Genomic DNA, 21,743 nt, shown 5'->3' with positions numbered 1-21,743 from the left:
ATGCTGCTTACTCCATGAGGCATCATGGGATTTTGCTTTACAGAGACTTCACAGAAAGATAACTTGACACAGTTGATATTTTGTTTTTCTCATAGTTGGATTTTGTTTTTTCACTTAAAAAAAAGGCACCTAATTTTGCATTGTTATGTTAACATGAACACACCAAAATGCATGTCAGCTGTCTGTTCTACATGAACACCTAGATAAAGAATGATTAAAAACTCCATGCTGGCAAATCACGGAGGATGTATTGTTCAGTATTTTTATTTCCCAAACTTAAGGTTGTGTGAGACTACCCTGAAATTTTTCCTTTAAAAACTTGCCAGAACCTTGCAGTTAACACGTCCTTTACACACACACACACACACACACACACACACACACACACACACACACACACACACACACACACACACTCACATTTTCCCCTTTGATGATATTCTGAAATCAGTTCTCTTTAATCACATGCGCCATGGTGTTCAGGTGTTGAAAAGCCCTTTTCCCTCCCATCTTCCTGAGGTTGTTGTTGTTGGAAAATAATTCACACTGGAAAGCAAACCCTGAACCTTTCCGTAATCCAAAGGGAAAGCATGGCTTGTATGGCTTGTGGTTTTTTTTTTAAATCAAGAAGCTTATAGATAAACAATAATAATACATTTCAACTAATGAAACCGACCACGATGTATGGAGAGCTTACCCGTAAGCCAAGCGCCTCAGCCTTGTCACCATTTGTTTGGAGCTGTTTGTTTTTAACTGCCTGCTATTGTTACTGTTTTTAATCCGAGAGGCAAAAAAAATTATTTGAATGCTCCATGGATTAAAGAAACTGTGATTTTTCCACTTCAAACACATGCAGTGTACCGTGTGATAAAACGACTGCAGCTCAGAGTTTCATTGTCCCTTTTCTTTATGCACCAAATGATGTTTATTTAAACTGTACACTCTCTTTTTTGGTTTCCAAGTGCCTGGGTGTCTCTATAAAGATAGCTTTTCTTTTGTTATTTGGAGACATTGTTTACCTTCTAAAAAGCTGGTCGGAATAATCCCAGAGCCCACCTGCTCAACCCAAAAAAAACCACCAGGAAGGTGTGTGCAAATGTGTGTGTAGCAATAACGCACAGTAAGTCTATACTTAGCCATAACTGCAGGGGAAGAAAACAATGGGAAGGCTTTATTTACATCGCACTGATTCCTTATCTCATCACAGCCAGTCGTCTATCATCTGTCTACCCGCAACTCCAATTAGCACCGTCCATTTCTTTGTGGTTTCAGGAAATCTGGTCAGATGGCTAAGGTAAGGGCCAACTTCGCTCCACAGGGAAACTCAACACCAAGGACCAAGTGAAAGATGGAAAAGAGGAACCATGTTTGTGAGAGAATGGGGGAGAGAAAAGAAAGCGAAAGGCCGACGTACAGGCGGGACCGTGCTAGTGAGAACGCGAATCAGACTTCAGATGCTTGTTTACGAGATGGTTGTGTTAGTACATTCATACATATTGCTGAAATAATTAATCAGTCACTGGACATATGCCTAACAGAGCGACATCTGTACAATGATGTAAACAGCTTGCACATGTTGAGCAGTGTGGTTTTGTTTGAAAGTAAAAGTGGAGGGATATGTTTTCTGTTTGGGCTATAAATCATCTGCACTTTCAAAATGTAAACCTGATATCATCTTAACAAGTGTTAGGAACCTAAATACAGATAATAAAAACAGACTTGTTTAAAGTAAATCAACTACAATTTTTGCTATATTGCTTTGAAAAGTCATTTATTATTTGTAGGTAGCTGCAGACCTCCTCTTGCCTTGTCCAAGAGCAGGTTGCATGAATGTGCTATAGGCTTGTATGACTGCACAAGCAGTCAAGTATGTAAATTTGCCCACGTTTTTTCAAGAAATAAAAAAATAAAAAAATCCTGCAACATTCTGACAGTCAGGTCTGTGCCTCCACTCCCGCCGACACCACCACCACCCTCTAGGGCTGGGGGCATTTTAATTGGCCCACTTCCGAAGTGTAATTTTTTTAATTGCTTGGAGACACTCTGCTCTCTTTAAAAGAATCAATGCAGATGTAATAATATCTGTAATTGTCTGCCACGCTCCAGGGACACCACAAAAGCCTTGGATCAATGGAGGAAAGCAGGGAAGCTGGTAGGGGTTAATTTTTCCCTTTCTGGAGGTAATGACAGGGAGGCAACGCTTGGCTCCTGGCATAGAGGCACAACTTGTGCTGTTCCTATTGTCTCTACAGCGCCTAATTGGGCCAAATGCAGTTAGTTCCCCTTGGCAGAGGCTGTCGAGGTGGTGATTAATGAAGCCTCCAGTCACGTAACCTGATAAAAAGAAAAGAACGGGATAGGAAAGGGAAAAAATATCAACCTGCTTTCATCCTTTTTCCTTTCTTGTGCTTTTTCACTGCCTTTGTCAGTTCTCCACAACTTGGTTCTTAAAGTAAACAGGTTAAGTAGTTTAAGTTTGGTGAGGTTTATTTTTCTTCGGGGAATAAAAGGGGGCATGCCCATTGCTACACTGTGGCAGTAATTAAAGAAAGAGAAACAGGGGGCTGGCTGAGCTTCAGTTCCAAGTCTACTTGCATTATATGCAATATCACACGTTCGCTGTTAAAAACTGTCTGGCCAAGGAGACAGTATTTGGATTTTGCAGCAGTCTTTCCTGTACAGTCTCCAGAGATGTGTGTCAGGAATCCAGGATCAAGAGGTCACAGGTATTAGCCTCCCAGGATCGTCATGGCCTTTGACTAATTACCTCATTAAGCTGCACTCCAATACTTTTCATGGTCTCTGCGGCCTGGCCTTGTTGCTTAGCGTAAAGAGAACAGAGTGGACACGGAACCCATCCAGAGTGACCTGAACGCAGCTTGCTGCCGCCTTGTAGGTGGATGGTGGGAGGGAAATCAATCCTCTGTAAATATATTAGATGCAATTACATCCTGCTGGACTTTGCCTAACACATTTATGGAAGCATTAGGCAAAGTCTTCTTTTATCAACCCCCTAGGGCCATTACGACAATGACATGTAATTTTCACATGTAGGAACCAGAAAAGTATTGGAAAGTATTGGAAAAAGAGCATGGAGGAGGAGTTTTGGGCCTGAAGTTTTGATTGCATTCAGAACAAAGCCATTTATTGGGTTGATGACAATTTGTGGGTTAGGTTTATCCTAATAACAAGGCTTGATGCAACAGTGCAGCCAAGCTTATGAAGAAACCTTGGATAAAAATTACTTTTATACCTTTAAAGCAGTGCAAGATGCAATAAATTAGCTTCACACAGTGAATAAACCCATTCCTTTTCTCGCTGATTAATTTAAGCACAGCTCCATATAAATACGTCATCATCCATATAAATGAATTATTAATATGGCATTTCAGTTTCTCTCAAAGAGAAGTCTGATATACTCATTTTTCACGTGATAATCAGCAGTAGTTGCTGAATTATTTTGGGGGATTTGATTAATGTTTGTGTTTGTGTATGTTCATTTTGTCTGGAATTACGTAGGCACCTTAATTCCTCTGTGAAAAAATACCCAATTACCATAAAACGTATGAAAGATAATTGTGGAACAATGTAATGTCAATAGCCTTCTGATTAATCCCTCTGAACGCAGCCAAATGGCTGGCACAGTAACTCGGTAAGTGATAAGCAATTTAATTTGTTCCTAATTACTAAGAGACCCGTTTTGCCACTGTCACGATGAGATTTCTAAACCTCCTTAACCAGCCAAGCCTTATACATTTATAAAAGCATCTCTCTTCTTCTTTTTTTCCCCTCTTTCCTTTTTGGAAGGTATTCAAGTCTAATTACTCACAAGAGGGCATGTGTGCTTACAGTAGTACAAGAGGTGCTTGTCAACAAAGTTTATCCCAAACAGCTAAGACTGAAAGTACAATCAGGTACTTTGGAGAAGAGCAGCTGTCCTACTGGAAAAGTGTATTTGTTTATGCACGTTAACGCCTGCATGCTGTTGTGTCCAAATTACATGAGTTTTTTTTTCACAGGGTTTCCGAGACAATAGTTCATTTGTGCTTATCCATAAAATAGCTTTGAGCCTACACGCCACAGGCTTTTCAAACTGCCTTTTCCCCACCTTTCTCTTTATTTTAGCAATGAGTCGGGGAACTGAAATGCATCATCACATAGTTTTACCTCAGGGCTTCCTCGCTGTCACCCAACAGCACCCTCAAGACCACTATTCTCCTTTTTATCCCAGACCTGAATTCTTCATTTGGTCACACTGTTTGCTCCTGAATAGTCACCTCTGAGGAGATTAACCCTTTCATTAAAAATGCCTGACTAGGGTCAACCTTCTGCCTGGCTCTGCAGTCCCAGTGCCTTGCTTTGATCTATCAGCTATGGTGAAATTATTAGCAAACTCTAAGCCATGCCATGTGATTTGTTTTTGGAAAATTTGTAGAAATTATTCATAATCCTATTATGTGGCCAAGGGGTAAACCTGCATAAAAAATATAAAGGCTTTGTCATGGGGAAGGCAGTAGGGACAAATGTTGAATGAGGGTAAACTGGAGTCCAGGAAAGCAGAAGGGTTGTGATGCAGTTCTAATCTGCCAGACCAGGTCTTATACATTTAATTAAAAACAAACTGCCTCTGTAACAACAGATACCACTCACTTAAAAATAATTGTAAAGTTACAAACCTTAGTCCCAACAGCGTGCATTATCGGGAGGGTAATGTATTGCGCATAAGTAGGGGAAGAGAAGAAATCACAATTTTTACACCGCCCATCTCCCTTTCAGGGGCCAATACTTTGCAGAACAAAAGTCAATGTCTCAGCCTAAATCTTGTCTGACAACGCGTAGCAGCCAGTGCTATTTTGGGCTCTTTGTGGTGCCAATCTCCTATCTCTCCTGTGACATTTTTTCAAAGAAAGAGTAGATTTCCTAGAGACTCTGCCCTTTGCAACTTCCACAGTGTATTCTTGCCCATAGAGTAAGGACCCTCCTCCTCACTCTTATGCGGCTGCTCTCTGCAGTGACCTGAGAAAGGGAAAATTAAGACAGCGTATCAGGCTAAGAGCCCTATCTTTAGCTGGTGGAGTGAAAAGACATTATACAGATGCTTAATTCTCAGTTACACATTTGGACTGAAAGGTACTAAACCTGGGAAAATTTTGCCAATGAACTATGCTGAAAACAAGAGCCTGAAAAATGTTTAAATCTCTAAATAACATCTGATAGGAAACTGTTGCTACCGCTACTCAAATCAAACCTCGCAGGAATATTTCCTGACTTGCAATACAGTGGATTTATAATTGTGTGGAAAGTTATTCAGAAACCCCACACTTTAATCATCCTGTTCTCTGTTCAGCAGTAATTTACTGCTTATACAAAAACTTGCCTTCATGCTTTTAATGTCCCCATTTTTAGATGGACTGGCTAACTGGCAGGCCACCAACTTCACATTAATTTGCTGCAGTATCTGAGTGTACAGGTCTTATCTGGGCCTGCTTTTATTCGGGGTGAAGAGCTGAGTCGTTCTAAATAACGCAGGTCTAATTGGGTATGTTTTGCAGTCAATTTCCATAAAGAGTCTAGGAGACTGTCACCTCAGCGTGGGAGCACAAGGTGCTGGAGTTGGAGCCATGCACCTCAGCCAGCCGTTAATCAGGAAACGCACTTTCGACTGCTTAGCAAAGGGCAGAGGTCAAGGAGGAGGGGCTAACACCATATCTGCGCAGAGCGCTATAATTGTAGGAGTGTAAATTGCTGCAGAAAAATGCCCCATCTTGGAAATTCAGTGAAAATAAAAGGCAGCACTTTGACCAGAGGCCATAATGAAGAACCATGTGTCTCTTTGTGTAAGCAGAAAAGTAATACTTGGGAAACTTGGATATACCAATAACAGTATATCCAAAAACGCTGTCATGCCAAATCTAAAAGGATATACAGATCTTTTCTGGGTGGTGGCCCCAAGTCCTTTAAGTCCTGATTTTAACCTGTAGAAATATCAGCATCAGAGAGAATATCTCTGCTTTGGTCTTCTGTTTCTGCTGAACTGTAGCGTTGGCTAGGAGTGGACTCTTTCTCCTCGTGTGGAATGTTTGATCGCACAGCTGTGATATTTTTGCTGCCACTTAGCACCCGATGTCTTGAACAGAGGTGGTCTACACAGAGTTAGAGCTGCTTGCCTGTGGTCGGCACCACTGCAGTCCACAGAAAGGGGCAAGCTCGAACACATGGTCCACTCTTCATGTATGTTACATACATTTATGGAGTTGTAGAACAGATGCAAATACCTGATGTTTTGTACAATATTTATTACAAATAAGCAAGAATCCTGGCAGCAAAGAGTGGCTGAGATTAAATGCATGATGAATTCTTAACATAAAAACTTTACCTGACCCGTCAGATATAATCAGCATCTTCAGACTGCACAAAGACATGCAAATACTTCACCAAAGCACATCCAGGTCCTAAAGGTACAATTCTCAACTTCATAGCAACACTAAAAACATGAAAACCCACAAAATCTGAGAGCAACTTCCCCCAAAACAGGGTGCAGCCTATCTAAACTGCCCTTATTTATTCAGTTTAAAGCGACCATAATGGGTCCATGGAACACACTAAACCCCAGTGGTACACTTAAGTGGCTCACAAAAAGATGCAGAGGATGGTGCTGCCAAGAGTGGCTTTATAGGGACAATTTAACATAATGGTCAAATAAATACTGGTGTAAAAAAAACACCTGTGAACAGTGCTGGCAGGTTGATGCCATTACTATATTTTTTGCGTGACAGTTCAGCAGTGTACAACAGTTTTCATTCCATTTTGTCAAAGTACAAGGGTGCATTTTGGTTTTATACGTTGAGCATCATAAATGCACCGCGTCTCACCAAATGCGGCGAGGAAAGGACACGACAAGCGATCCTGTTATCGAGTAAAATGACTGAACCGTTTTTGTTTTTAGTTCCCAATTAGCTCCCATTTTTACGCAATAATCACTCTTCTGGTGAATTTTCAGCAACATCGCAATCGCGGAAACACCAAAGTCCTAGATTAAATTACAACGTGTATGCACCAATGGGAAGAAGCAAAAGCAAAGATCAATCTAATATTTCAGAATAATGTAAATAAATATTTTTTTCTTAAAACATTAAGCATGATTGTGATATTTCCTTTAATTTTGCAGAAAAGAATTACACACATTGGGTTTGTATACTGGTTAACAAACAAACAATGGTCAGTGGCACAGGCTCTGATTACTCTGTTTTTGTCACGTTTTTGGCACTTGGTTTAGTCTCGGGGGGGTCGGAGTGATGACTGGGTATCTACAAGCTGTCAAAGCTGGACAGCACTGTCAACTAAAAAAATGAAGTCAATATAAAACCCAAATGGCAAGAACGACTGTGACGTTAAAAAAAATGTTCCTATCGATTAGTTGATTAATTCTTTTTAAATTAAAAATACTATACTGAACCTTCTCAAATGAATATCTGCAATTTATTCTTAACTGTGGATTTTCTAATGCTGGGCTGTGATGTTACTTGGAATCTGGAGACATATGCCATTGCGTTCTCATATTTACTCATGGATTTATTATGAAGAAAATAATTGATATGCTGGTTAATAGACATGTTGGTTTCAGCCACAGAGAGCCTTCTAGTCTTCTAATAAATTTTAGAGCAGAAGAAAACTTTAAATATATCTCATTTAAGGAGCTATGCAAACAAATGGCTTGCCCACAACCAAACATCCTTTATAACAATTTATGACATATGGATGAAACATCACCTTTAAAACACCTTGTTAGAAACCATAAAAGAAAGCGCTCTTTTTCTTTCTCCCTTCTAGTCTATAATAAAACATTGCATAACCTGACTTTCAGACTTTGTGTCAGCTACACAAAGATGCCACATAACCAGGCCCTGGTATTTTCTACGCATCTCGCACTACGTCTGCTTGTCATGCTTTTCCCTCTACAAGATATATGACCCCTGCTTCACCCTTGGCACAGGGTGTGAGCTAGATGTCCCAGTCAGACCTGTCCTGTTGAATACCTTATGGCAGGTTGTTTGTGAAACTCTTGTGGTCTGTTTGTTCCCGCTCCCCACCCTGCCCTTGTTGACAGTGTCTCCATTGTGAGGCTGAGGGGCCTCTGCTTAGCTTTGTCCGTGCCTCATTGGAGAAGGTGTTGGTCCAGAGAGAGCTCGCACACCACCTCTGCTTATTCTGTGGAAGCATCATTTGCGTACCTGCCCATTATTTCACTTTACACGCCTGCTAGTCTGCATTTGGTGACTCAAGAATAATGTGTAATATTACATTTATGCTGCTGATGTTAATGTGTGAGAAAAGCTACAGTGAGAGAGAACAACGGGTGACAGTGATAAGCATCAGTCAAGCTCCATCTCTAGGATCAACTCATTATATTTTAAATCTATGTTTTATGTATTTTAAGAGAAAATTTTATCTGCTATACAATTAATTATACAATTAAATATAGGAAAAAAAATATCATTTGAAAATTGTGTAAAACACATATTGTGTAGTATTGATTTGGTATTTCAGTATCTTCTAAATTACAACAAGAACTTATACATAATTAATTGAATAGGGTGCGTACAAAAACGAGACCTCAGTGGACTTCAGTGTTTTAACATGCTCTCTCACAGACACATAAAATCAATGATTTTGGGGGGCGGGGGAATCACGTTAAATAAAAATCCAATACAGTCAAATCCAGCCTCATGTCTACATCTAGTCATCTACCTAATCCCCTCCTCAGCAATCTCCTGTTCCCCTGTTCCTAACATCAGCGGGGAGCGTGGCTAATTTACGAGCATGGGCAATGCCAACATACTCTCTGAGGAGGGCCCATTTTAACACCTCCAAATGCTGTAATGCATCCCAGCTGACCTTAATTATAAAAGCATGTGCCTCCCCTGTGTTTCCCCCACCTCCCCCGTATACAGTCCACAAGGCCGGGGGTGTGAGCCAATGTTCTTACCTGCAGAGAACAACACAGCAGCAGCTACCGTAGCAGCTCAATGTTAATAGTTGCATCCTGAGAGGAAATCAATAAAGCTATAAAGGGTGATATCACAGTGTCTGGGCCCCCACGCACACATTCCTCTCATCTTCCTCCCTCCCTCTCTTCCTTCCTCAGTGGAAGCTGTTTATGAGGGGTTCTTGTGGTTGGTGGGAGCAACTGAAAGGTCAGTAGTATGAGGTTTTGATCCAGGGATGAGACACCCTCCTTGGGAGTGTGGGGTAAATGGTGGAGTGGGATCCCTGACTCATCTGGAGAAAAGTGGATCTTTTAAAGGGCTTATAGCTGCTGTGTGTTGTCAAGGTAGCGAAGCATTAGTGCTTGTAAAGGCCCATCGATGCCGCCTGGTTACGATCAGAGAAGAATCCCAGGAGGTAAAACGAGGCCTTGCTAAACTGCTGATGAACCGAGGGAGATATTAAAAGACCGACTCTCCCTCTTCTTCTGTCTGTACTGCAGATTTTTGCCCATAACATTGATATATGCACAGCACGGGGCTCTAGCATCATTGGACTGATAAACTGCTCATACAATAGATAATCTTTTATGTACCTCCCGTGCACAGCACAAATATTATGACTATTAGTACATTAATTAACTTGCTGGCCTGGGGGTCCTCTGCCCAGCCAAGGTTAAGAGCTTCTTTAATTAAAGATCAATACGGTTTTGCAGTATATTTCTACAGCTCCAAAAGAGACATGAAGCTCTTTAATGTCTACATGTCCGAATGATGTAAAACTTCACAAGATATGTATAGACAGAGAATCAGAGTGCAAAGTGCAACCATTTGTGAGCATAGAACAGTGAACAGCGTGTCAAAACAGCTGAGGTGATAGTGTAAATGATGTATTAACACCTCCTTGTGTTTTGTAACAAAAATGTATACAGTAATTTTTCGGCAGGTCTGGATTCATTCCCCCAAAAATGAACCCATTAGGATCGACACTAATTAAACTAGCAACAATATCCACGCAATCTTTACAGCCTTTGTTGATATTTGCACGCCTAACAGCACTTATTAATACACCTGTGTACTGAGCAAAGCAACGGAGGGTTGAGATCAAAGTCCACAGCACTCTCTCTGCGTGTACACCTGAGGATTTAGTCCTTGTTTGTAGAAGGAAAGATGGCGAGGCCCGAGGAGCACGCCTTTTTGTGCTAAATGCTCCAACGTCCCCCTTAGAATCCACTTCTAAGGGGGACTGTGTTTGACGGGACACCTCTGTGTGTTCAGAGTGCAGCCCACAAAGGGAGGCAACAGTCAAAACCCTGACCCTAGACCAAAACCAAGAACCAGCCTGCCTCCATCCGTAAGCTTCTTGAAAACACGGACCTTTTCATTTTTAACTTCTCACCCCTCTGACACCAAACCAGCCCATCCACGTGTACTACAGTCCTATTACATCATATTATCACATGTCGAGTATTATACCCAAGAGCTCTGGGTTCTAAGTGAAAAACTTCTTTCTCATTCATCGTCTCACACATACACTGCTGGACTATACCACCTCCACTGGCAATGTGATGGATAAGTCAGCCTCACTTATCAATGCTTAACCCACCTGGGTCTCTCTGGGCCTGTTGGCCAGTCTCTTTTTTAAACCCTGCTTCCTTGTCCTCCCTCCCACCAACGCCCACACCCCTTTGCCACACAAGACTAAGACAGGTTAAACAGTTAAACACCAGCAAATCCAGCACTGCCCTGTGGGAAATTTGCTTCTAATCCCTAACTTATAGGCACAGAATCAAAGCCAAAAAGCCTGAGCAACGAATCTGATCCTCCCTCTAACAATCTTGGGCCTCTTGGGAGGGTAGGGAGAAGCTCCACAGACTGGGCTGAGATGGATAAATACCTAAATGATGAGACAGTCAGGGGACAGGGGAGTAGTGTCTGGCTATGGCCGTTCACCTCCAATTTGGCATCCGCACAATGAAAGGCAATTGGGCAGCAGCCCCCACACAGTAGCCAGTCCTTATTATTATATGTTGAAGTGTGGCTTGGGCAATGATTAATGACAGTGTCAGGGTGAAAACAAAGCACAGCGCAAGTTATCTCCAATCCACCTGCTCCAGTGGCCCGATTGTAAGAGAATGGAAAAGAGTGTGAGAAGAGGCTTGATAATGGGGAAGAAAGGGGGAGAGAATAGAAAGAGGAGAAGGAAAGAGATGGGATGGTGGACTGGCGAGTATAGTGAAGGAGAATGGAGACTTCCTGACCACAGCAAGGTGAGAATAACTTTAAAAGACATGCCAAAAACGTATACCATACATATGAATAGTTTTTTCATAAGACAAATGACAAAGGTGCTGTACTGCTTATTACACATTCCATGTTACCTTCAAGATCAAAAATAATCCCTAACAATCTGGAAGGATTTATTCTTTGTCACTTGAAACCAACCAAATGCCAACTTGCAGGTAGTTTCCTCGTGAGGTGTGAACATGTAGCTTGTGGCTCGCCGCAGTGATTGATTTGACAGACAGAGTGGACTTTCATGCGTCTGTGTTTGTTACATCCAAGCCCACTGTCCCCCGCTGTATTGGTGTTGACATTTATGAGACATGTCGGAGGGGGCCTGCTAGACCTCACTAATGAGAGAGCTGGGGCTGACAGTTATTAGCGCAGCCTGACACTGCCATCCAGAGGACACACTTGGTAAAGCAGCTAGGGGACGGCATGGTCAATTACCATGTTTACAGTTGTTCCACTTCTGTGATTCTTTGACAGTGTACACTACCAAATTGCACTGTCTTTCAGATAATCTGAGGAATTGCATTGAAACTACGAATAGCTGCTGATTTTTTCTTTACAACTGACCAGTGAAATAGTATGAAGAATCTCAGAACTATGTGCTTTTATAAGTGTGAGCTGCCTAAATTGTGACCAGTGAGTTTATGCCCCTGTGAACTTGACTGCCACCCGGGCTATAAAGTTGCCCTGGATAATGTAACTGTCATGAGATTTCTCCAGTAGCCTATTTGAGACTGTTAAGAACCATTTACTTACAGTAACATAAGGCGGTGTCATCATTCAAGTAATTTTCCTTTGCCCGTCCCTCCTCTGCTCCAATCCACTTCCCAAGCACATGGCGAAACAAACACATGCAAACATGGCTGCACAGAGAGCAGACGAGAGGAGAGAGAAACATGTGCAACTCTACGTTATAGTTTGATTTGAAAAAACAGATGCAACCACCTTTACAGTCAATCAGTTAAACCACACAATCATAATGTAAACGACATTAGGATATAGAAATGCCCACCTGAAGAGCTAAACACAGCGTTCCTCGACTGCCAGGTTTTCATGAGGTTTAGCCAAACCCTTCCTCGCTCACTTGTGAAAGCAGAGAGAAAAATCACAATTAGTAGCCTGATTGCATACTGACAGCCCACGCTTAACTAAAGTTAATTATTAAGTGGTAGAGAAAGAAATGTTAAGCCACATCATATGACAATGCATCGATGGAAAAAACACCAAAATTGATCCAAGAATTTACTATGAAATTTAAAAGTATGTATTTCAAATTGTTTGTAACAGTTCTCCAAAGCCAGAGTTTAGTTCATAACCTTTTTTAAGGGGTGTTGAATAGCAATAAATGCATGAATGGATTATAAACAACAACTGAAAGATCTTTAAGCACTACAGCTTTCACTAGACTGTGTTTTGACTAGACATTTACAGTAACAGGAACGAGTACTGTGACACAATAGGTATTTGAATCACTGTTTTCATCTTTAATCATTAGTACCGACCAATAATTGCCAACTTAACTAAGAATTTGCTTTGTAAAAAATAAGCATTTTAGTCCATACTTTCTGGGCCCGGGGCTCCAAAGCTGCATAAAAAACAAAACAAGAAATGAACTCTCATTTTGACCCATGTGTGGACCTAGAGGCTCTCTCCATTAAAACCAGGAAATGAAAGCGCACCCCCCTGGCTCCACTAATGTATGTCTGCACTTTCCAAAGAACCCCTTGCTATATTACATACTCTTGCCATCCTCAGTGTGATATCTTCCCTAGAGTGGTACAAAAAATGTTTAACGTAGCATATGTCAGATAAAATGGCTTTATTTATATGCAGGCTACTTCATCATAAGTACAATCTCAGATTTGTTACTCAGCAGCATGAAAACTGTGGCATGAAACTCTTTATGCAGTGGGCAGCTTGACCATCTTCTGAGGAAGAATCACACACTCCACAATCTGAATTGCCACTAAAAAATTTGCTGAGCTCGTGATTGTATTATTGTCTGTGCATATGGCTACTAGGACCCAAAGCTTGCCTGGATTTAACTTCCTAATCTGTGTTTACTACTTTTTTTGTCCTGAAAGTTCAAAATCTGTGTTTCACATCTCAGCTAGTTTGATGCTTATGTTTCCAGACTATAGGAGCAGCTTTATAATCAGTACTGACTGCTACAGAGCTCTATCACACAGCACCAGACAGAGTTTAAGTTCTTGACTCAGGAGTTAGCAGTAGTAGTTTCTCAATTTAAAACACCCAGAAGAGGAACTCGCCTCCTCTCAGCATTAAAGGAGAAACATAATAACTGACAACTTTACCAAACGTTAGCAGATTACTCCTTTCTAATGTGTGGTCCTAATTAACCCCACATACTGCAACAATGATACCTAGTGATACCTTTAGCAAGAACGACAACAAAAAATGTATTAAACATTTGTTATCAATGTAGAAATGATAGAAACAACTTTAAAATTACCTCAAATATGGGACAGAAAACTTTAGTTGTCTCTGACTTTTGAATCAATAAAGGGATTACGGATGAAAGAAAAAGCACCGGAGACAGATCCCCTTTCATTAATTCATACTGCTGTGTTAGAGTTGTTACAGGTGACAATCTCAAGTAAAAGAAAACTGGACCCCTTTACCTCTACAGTGCTGGAATCTCACTTTGCTACGCTTAGAGGTAAAGGTCACTGCAAATCACCAAAGTTGGTTCTCCAATCGGTTTTTGTTGATTTGTTTCGTCACCCTTTCCCACGTCACTTTCTGTGACAACATGGACTTTCAGCATCAACATAAGTGAATAATACACAAACAGGGGAGATCTACTTCCCTTTATATCACACCTACAGGTTATGCGCTGACTACTTTAACCACACCTCCCATCTACACAGTGTTTCATTCGGCTTGTGTGAAATTACTTCAGACACTCTGCTCATTTCATTTTAGGGAATTAAGTCCTTTTTCATAATGTTTTGCCTTGATGAATAAATGTAAGCTAACTGAAAACTTGCTCAAGCTTCAGAGTGTTACACACCCAGCCTTAAACAAGTAGGGTGTCTGAACTAAACAGCAAATGCACAAAAACCACAATTTATAAATACGTTGTTACAAGTAAAAGTACTGAGAGTTCCAGCTTGGTAGGTCTAATCACAAATGGTATATCCTTGTTTTAGAGAATAAAAAGAAGTTGAATAAGCATGTGAAAATTGCTCTCTTTTTCTCTGATCCAGGTTGTTCAGCACTATAATTGACTCACAGCTCAAGACAGCAGCATGTTTTTTGCTGCTAACTCTAAGACTGAATCACATCCCTATTTAGTCATTAACCTACATCACAGAGCTGGGTACTGCTCCCAAAACTCAGTTAAGCCAGGCCAGCGCTTCATTTTCATGCCTATTTGGAGCCGATGAATGCAAGTGTGATTTTTGCTAATTCTTTCATAATGTAGGTTCTCAGCAATCTAAAAAGAAATGAATCAAATAAAGCTATATAAATTTACTTCCTGTTTTATTTATTTAACAGCTGTCTCCTGTGTCTTCCCTAGATTCAGTTCACCTGTGTCTCATTCCCCAGCTGTTTCCACTTCCCCTAGCAACCCTTTGTGTCTTTGTGTGTATGTCCGTATATCTGTTGTCCTCGCTGTATAAGCTTTTTGATGCCACTGAAATCGGATTAATTGGGATCTAAAATTTTAAACTTAAACTTTTGACCAATGTATGGCAAAAAAAAAAAAAAAGTTTTTCGGTGGTGGAAGAAAAGTTTCTACACTTCTCTTGTGTTTTTATGACCCATTGCTGAGTTATTTGGATTCTATCACTTTGGATTTTTCCATTGACATGGAGATTCGGTGAAGCTGGTCTTGGTCATATAATGGGCCAAAATCTTATTATATAGACATTATGTCTTTATTTTGTGTCGTTTAACTTGTGTCTACAATGAGGCTGCACTGGTTCTGATTAATTCTAATAGTGCTTGTTTCAGTGCATTGTACTAATTTCTATTATTAATAAGTCTCCATTTTACTTAATCTAAGTCAAGTAGGAAGGTTTGGGCAGTGCTGTTACTTAATTTCTAATTAATAAGCATTCTGTCCTACAAAAAGCAGATCGATCCAGAAATTAAGAATTTCCACAATATCAAATTGGGAGATTGCTCGTGCCTAGGACCTAAAACAAGAAAAACTAGGCTGAGACAGAACTATCTAATTTTAAAAGCCTCACATTCACTACAATATTACCTCTAATAAGTACTATTTTAAATAAAAATGTGGTAACAAAAATTTACCACAAAATGTTGTAAAATTAGACTCATTCAATTCATGTTTTCTTTTTTTCTTTTCTTTTTTGTTATCATACAATCTTGCGATGCTAATTCTGAACATGTGTGTAACTACTGCATACATCACTTTTCTCACCTTTTAAGCAACAGGATTTGTTCAGAGGCCTTGACCAGTTGTAAAGCACAACAACAACAACAAGGCTGAAGTAGGCAGCCCTCATACAAAAGCTAGACATTTCTAAACATCAAGAAAACTCACATTTCTTTGTAAACAACCTGTCAATCATTTCCATTAAAAATGTTTTGTCATTTTTTTTGAACACTTGTTTTGAGACTCCACCAACTGTATGCTTTATTTGACAGTTCCAATCATGTAACATTGCATCTTTCAGCTGTAGATGTGGCAAGGGTGTCTTCCCTGTGTAGTTTTCCCATAGCAATGTAATCTGCGGAGGAAACAGTAGTGCTTTTAATGAGAAGCCACGGTCTGCTCTTCTCCGTAACAGCGCTTGTCTGTCTGTAGCACCGTGCAGCAAAGCACAGCACAGCATGCTCCATTGAAATGTGGTCTGTCTATGTGGGATTGCAAGGGCCCCTTTGAAGTACTGAGTTGCGGCTGTTTCCTTTGTGTGTAACAACACTAAAAATCAAACCTAAAACCAAAACACCCATAAGAATACCTAAAAGGGGTACAATATAAAGAGCCGTATGTATATGATGCTTTACACATCTCTCCTTTGTTTCATCCCCTCCCTTCTGCCATGATTATGCATGTCTTCTGTGAAGAGCTGCAGTGCGTCTGGAGAGCCCCCTGAATGGAAACTGTGAGGTACAGAGAGGCACATTAAAATCCTCTAACGTTCTCAAACGAACAACCTAGGGACAAAACATGAATTCCATGTGGTTTCTCTCCTTGTAGTGCTGTAGCTTAGACAACCTCACATTTAGTACTGGCTGCCATCTCAGACAGTGGGTCCAGTGGGATGTGTAGCTATGTGTTTATCAGAGAATGAACTTCCACTTTTAATGTGGCATAACCGCCGCCCCCATTATCTCCTCCCCCATTTTCCTTATTCCTTCCTCCCCCTCCTCCCTCCCACTCCGGTTAGACTGTAGTTGAAGGTGAAGCACCAGAGTTCAGAGAGCAAGAGGAGCAACCGCCGCCTGAATCACACAAAGCTCTGCTCTTTGGGGGCTCAGGGGTTTTGCCCTAGTGTAGACGCTGTGGCACACTTACAGGAGTGACAATGTAGGATGCTTGGAATATAGTTTAGATTACTGTGGCCTATATAACATATGTGCTTGACAACTAAAACAGAATAAAAATAAACCTTTTATAATGGGATATGAATATGTGGACATGAATAGAGACCATGGATGCTCTTTTACATGTAATTCAAATATAAACACACAATTATGACCTTATGAAGGGAAGAAATAGTTGAGAATAAAGGGCACAAAAAGAGCAGCTAGCATATGCATAAAAGGCATGCTTGTGACTTTGTGCTGTCACCAATTTGTGTTGCACACACGTGTCCACATACTCAGATTAAATTAATACACTTTGTCAGTTAGTGATTCGTATCTTATTTATATAATATGTTTATCATAGTGAAACTAATTCAAAGGTTGCCAAAGAGACAAATAGCAAAAGCAAAAGGATATAAAAGATTTTACAACCATAATTCTAATAAAATATATTAACAAAAAAAATAATTGTGGAAAAATAGCACAATTAAAACAAGTAATCTTCCCGTACACATGCATGTATTTTTGAAGGATTTCCCACCTTCCACTCTGAACAATAACATTACGTATAATTAGTTTTAAACATCGTCATGGACAGTATTTAACTGAACTGATTCATATTTTCTGCCTAATACAGGAATAAATAAAGGAGGTCGATAACAAATTGCATTATCAACATTTACTTCAGTGTAGGTGGGCCTGATAATCGCTGAAGCTCTGAGTGAAACTGCTGTGGAGGATATTTAGGAGACAGCATTCTCAGTATATATCCGTGTGGTACAGCAGCTCCTCTTGCTTATAGCTTGACTTTTAAAAATGCTGGATTTGATGCACAGTACCCCACATGCCAGGTCACACATCAGTTGCCTGTAGTGTTTTACATTTACTGTCTCTCGGTTTATGAGTTCCCGGATTCAGTGTAAATGTATCTGCTATATAGTGCACTCTATGCCGTGATACACTGTTCTGCGTTACTTATACAATCTCTCAGTGATGTTGCAAAATGATGTAAGCATTTAAAATCTGAATTTACTGCTCAATATTGAGTACTTTTATGACCATCCTTTATACTGTATAGGCAGCAATGAATGGATGAAAAAGAACAAGATGTGATTTTGAAGTTATTACTTGTATACCGTCACTTTTTAAAGAACTATTGCATAACTCATATCAACTTCATATTGCCAAACTTTTTATTTGAATCAAGGCATAATAATATGTGAATGCACGGTACAAAAATATGTTACGTTTCTACAACTATGACTGTGAGAAAAAACAACAACAACAAGGGTGCAGTTCAATTCGATTTAAATGGTGCTCTCTAGTGGACACTTTGTATCACTGCTGCATTTATTTTATCAGTTTAACAGACTTGTGTACAATTAGACAAGTCTATTAAATGTGTAAGCTTTTTGTGAACTGACTTTTTACAGCCATTTGTGGATATTTTGGTCATTATAAATTGATCAAGCCAGATTTGTGCCATCTAACAGTAAAATTCAGTTGTTGATGCCTATTGTTTCTGTGGTTTATTCCAGAAAGGTGTTTTTGGAAAATCGACTCACTCACTATACATTTTGCAGTCCTGCTTCAGTTCTAAACTGGAAATATCAATTTTACTATAGAGTGCAAACAAAATATGGTTCCAATCTGTTGTTGGAAGAAAGAAAAACAAAGATATGTACCTAATCTTATTACATGCTGAGAATACATGGTGTTCATTATCAATGTCAGCCGTCTCTGTTCTGCAGTTGATTTCATTAAAATGCCTGCTGGAACAAAATTTAAGACTTTTCAGAATTGTGTAATCTAAACATATATTAATAAACAATAAATGTGTTATCACTATGAGTAGCTATAACAGCTACAAGAACAAAAATGCTGCTTTTGTTAAAAAAATTTTTTTATAATAGTTAAGTGCTTTGCATGTATAAATATCCTTAATTAACAATGAATATATGTTATATGTTAGTATCTGCTACCATGCAAATCTACAGTCTCATCAAGCTTGCGTAAGCTGATATAGTGCATTCAAAGTAAGTTATATAATAAAACACAGGTTTGTGATAGAAAGTAAGTTTTGGGGAGAGATCAGTGAATAAAAACATTTGTGCATGAGAAACACTGTAGTGTTATGTGCCCTATGTGAGACCTCTGTAGAACAGAGTGCTGAGACTTGCCTTGCTTGTTTGTGGCTTCCACTTTTCGATTTATATGGGGGCATTTAAAGACTTGGCACAATTTGGAGCACAATAGTCCTTTTGGGGTGGGCAAATATTATATAATAATATTATAAAAAAATGTATAATATTTGTCATGGCTTTGTGTTGTGCTTTCATTATAATTATTATTATTATTTATAAATCACATGCATGTTCTAGGTCTTTGATCTGAATAATGCTACACTATATTCATATTCTTACCATTTTCTTTTAATTTCTAATATTAAAAGTAATTCTAAATCAGTTTGGAGTTTTCAGTTTTTGTTATACTGTTTGTTTGTTTGTTTATTTATTTATTGTTTCTATGTTTTTTGATTTCTTTATTATAAGATTTTTTTTAATTGTCTCCAATAATCAAAATCCACAGGGCCAACTGTTAGATGAGCACACTGGCAAACCTCCCAGTGCAGACTGAGTACTGTAAAAGTTCCAGCTTATCAACACAAAGACTCTAAATGTAGTCTCACCAGTCACTTCAACAGTCACACCTGGCTAGAACCAGGTTGGCCTACCTTTGACATGGTAAGAAACAGTATTCACATATGCTGTGGGGTTTTAACAATGCCCAGTTGGTATGAAGGGGTCCATAACGTGCAAAGAAAATATCACCCACACCATTAGATGACTAGCAGCCTGAACAAGGCAAGAATCATCGATGCTTTCATGTGTTTTACACCAAATTCTGACCCTACCATTTGAATGACGCAGCAGAAATCAACAGTGATTAGATCAGACGATGTTTTTCCAATCTTCTATTGTGAGCCCATGCAAACTGTAGCTTCACATTTCTGTTCTTAGCTGAAAAGAGTGGCACCTGTTGTTGGCTTCTGCTGCTGTAGCCCGTCTGCTTCAAGGTTTGACATGTTGTGGATTCAGAGGAGCTCTTTTGCATACTTCAGCTGAAAGTATAAGTTATTTGGGTTACTGGTGCCATTTTCTCTTTTTCAGACCCTTTTCTGTAAACCCTAGGGAGTGTTATGCGTGAAAATACAAGTAGATCAGCAGCTTGGGAAATACTGAGATCAACCATAACCTAGATTAGCCATACCACATTTCATTCAATAGCCATACACATTTCTTCCCCATTCTGATGCTGAAGTTTGAACTTGAGCAGGTTGTCTTGATCATTTCAAAATGCCTAAATGCACTGAGCTGTTGCCATATGGTTGGCAAATTAGATATTTGCATTAGCAAGCAGTTGAACAGGTGTAGTTAACTATGTCTATGTTAGTTTATTTATCTCTAAAAAGACGTCTGGCACCAACAGCCATGCCACATTCAAATTCATTTAAATCACCTTCCCTGTTCTGATGCTTAGTTTGAACTTTGTCTTGACTATGTCTGAATGCCTAAATGTATTGAGCTGTTGCCATTTGTATAGTTAATTAGATATTTGCTTACATAGCTAATCAAGTTGCCATTGATTATGTGTGTTTAATGTTTAAAACTTAATATGACAACCTTAATTATAGACACAGGAAAAGGCTGGCATATTAAAGTTTTAAACAAATGCAGAAAATATTGAAAAAATAACTTACCAAACAAATTTTAAAAGCTTTAAAAAAGAACAAAAAAAATAGCTCAGTGCTAAATCGCCTATCTAGTAGTTTATGTCAGCAAGTCTCGATGCCCCAGGGGTAAACAAAACAGTTAAATGAATCCAAATCTCTCTTTTGATAAACAAATACTTGTCTATTTGAAAGCTGTATTAACTGTGAAGCCAAACTACTGCCACCCAACCGTATTTGCATATTTTCTTGGCAACCACATTTTCCACCAGAACCCAATAGAAATCAGAACAGTTTCTACTAAATATTCTCAAAGATGTTACATTTAATTCATCAAAACCTTAGAAAGTAAAAAGAAACATATAAAAAGATGCCATGAAACACTGTTACCCAGTATAACTATTTTTACGTCACTAATATTTTAACGGACTTGATCATCTGAACTACATGAACCTTTAAAGATATTAGCATCAAAGTCCAATTAGTATAATGATAGTTGAAAACAACAACATAGCACATTTGGAAAATTTTAGAGTCAGAGCATTTTTAATAATACTATACAGGCATATTTTCCATGTTTACCTTGCTAATTTCAAATGTGCAGGCACTGAGATAGAGGGAGATGGCTCACAACTGGACATTAATAAAATGAAAATAATTAATTCAAGCTACAAATATTTCTTGGTGCTGACTAGCCAGCAACACTTAATGGCCAAGTCAACAGTGTTGCCAACTCCTCAGTAAGGAAAATCGCTATTGGTTGTCCTAAAAGTCGCTAAATGACGTCATCGCCTAATTTGCATAATTGGTCATGCTAATCTAATTGTAACCTATGTTGTTGGAGAGAGAAATAACATCGTGGAAGAGACATAAAGGGAGTAAAAAACGTCCTAAATGCATTTAGAGTTTATTTAGAACTACAAATTAAATTTCTTTTAGCAATTATTGTTTTTTTAATGTCACAATTCCAACCCTGCTCCTTTACCCGGGCTTGGACCGGCAAAAGTGACCCGAAATAGGCACTCTGGTGGAGTTACTTTGTGTGTGTGTTTATAAGTAGTTTTAAACCTTGTGATCCACAAAACAGCATAAGAGTAAAAGAAGAACTGACTGCGTTACAGCACCCGCTGCTTGTTGAGAGTAAAAGCGATACGCGCTTTCACGTCTTTTTTTAGGGGTCTGAAAACTCGCTAAATATAGCGACAAAG

At 39.3% G+C, this 21,743-nt stretch overlaps 1 protein-coding gene across 1 annotated transcript in view; it reads right to left on the bottom strand.

Moving 5' to 3' along the window:
- Nucleotides 1–21,743, bottom strand: part of meis2a (Meis homeobox 2a) — a 185,715-nt gene that overhangs the window by 163,092 nt on the left and 880 nt on the right. Inside the window, exons 2-3 of the mRNA XM_082516454.1 lie at nucleotides 12,292–12,362; nucleotides 12,036–12,142 (exon numbers count right to left, since the gene is read on the bottom strand). The gene's annotated coding sequence lies outside the window, so the exon portion shown is untranslated. The remainder of the gene's footprint in view (nucleotides 1–12,035; nucleotides 12,143–12,291; nucleotides 12,363–21,743) is intronic.

The sequence above is a fragment of the Aulonocara stuartgranti genome, assembly GCF_965226115.1.
Source record: "Aulonocara stuartgranti genome assembly, chromosome: 19".
In the NCBI taxonomy this organism is placed as follows: Eukaryota; Metazoa; Chordata; class Actinopteri; order Cichliformes; family Cichlidae; genus Aulonocara; species Aulonocara stuartgranti.
The sequence above is the reverse complement of the archived record's forward strand: the minus strand, read 5'-3'. Positions and strand labels throughout refer to the sequence as shown.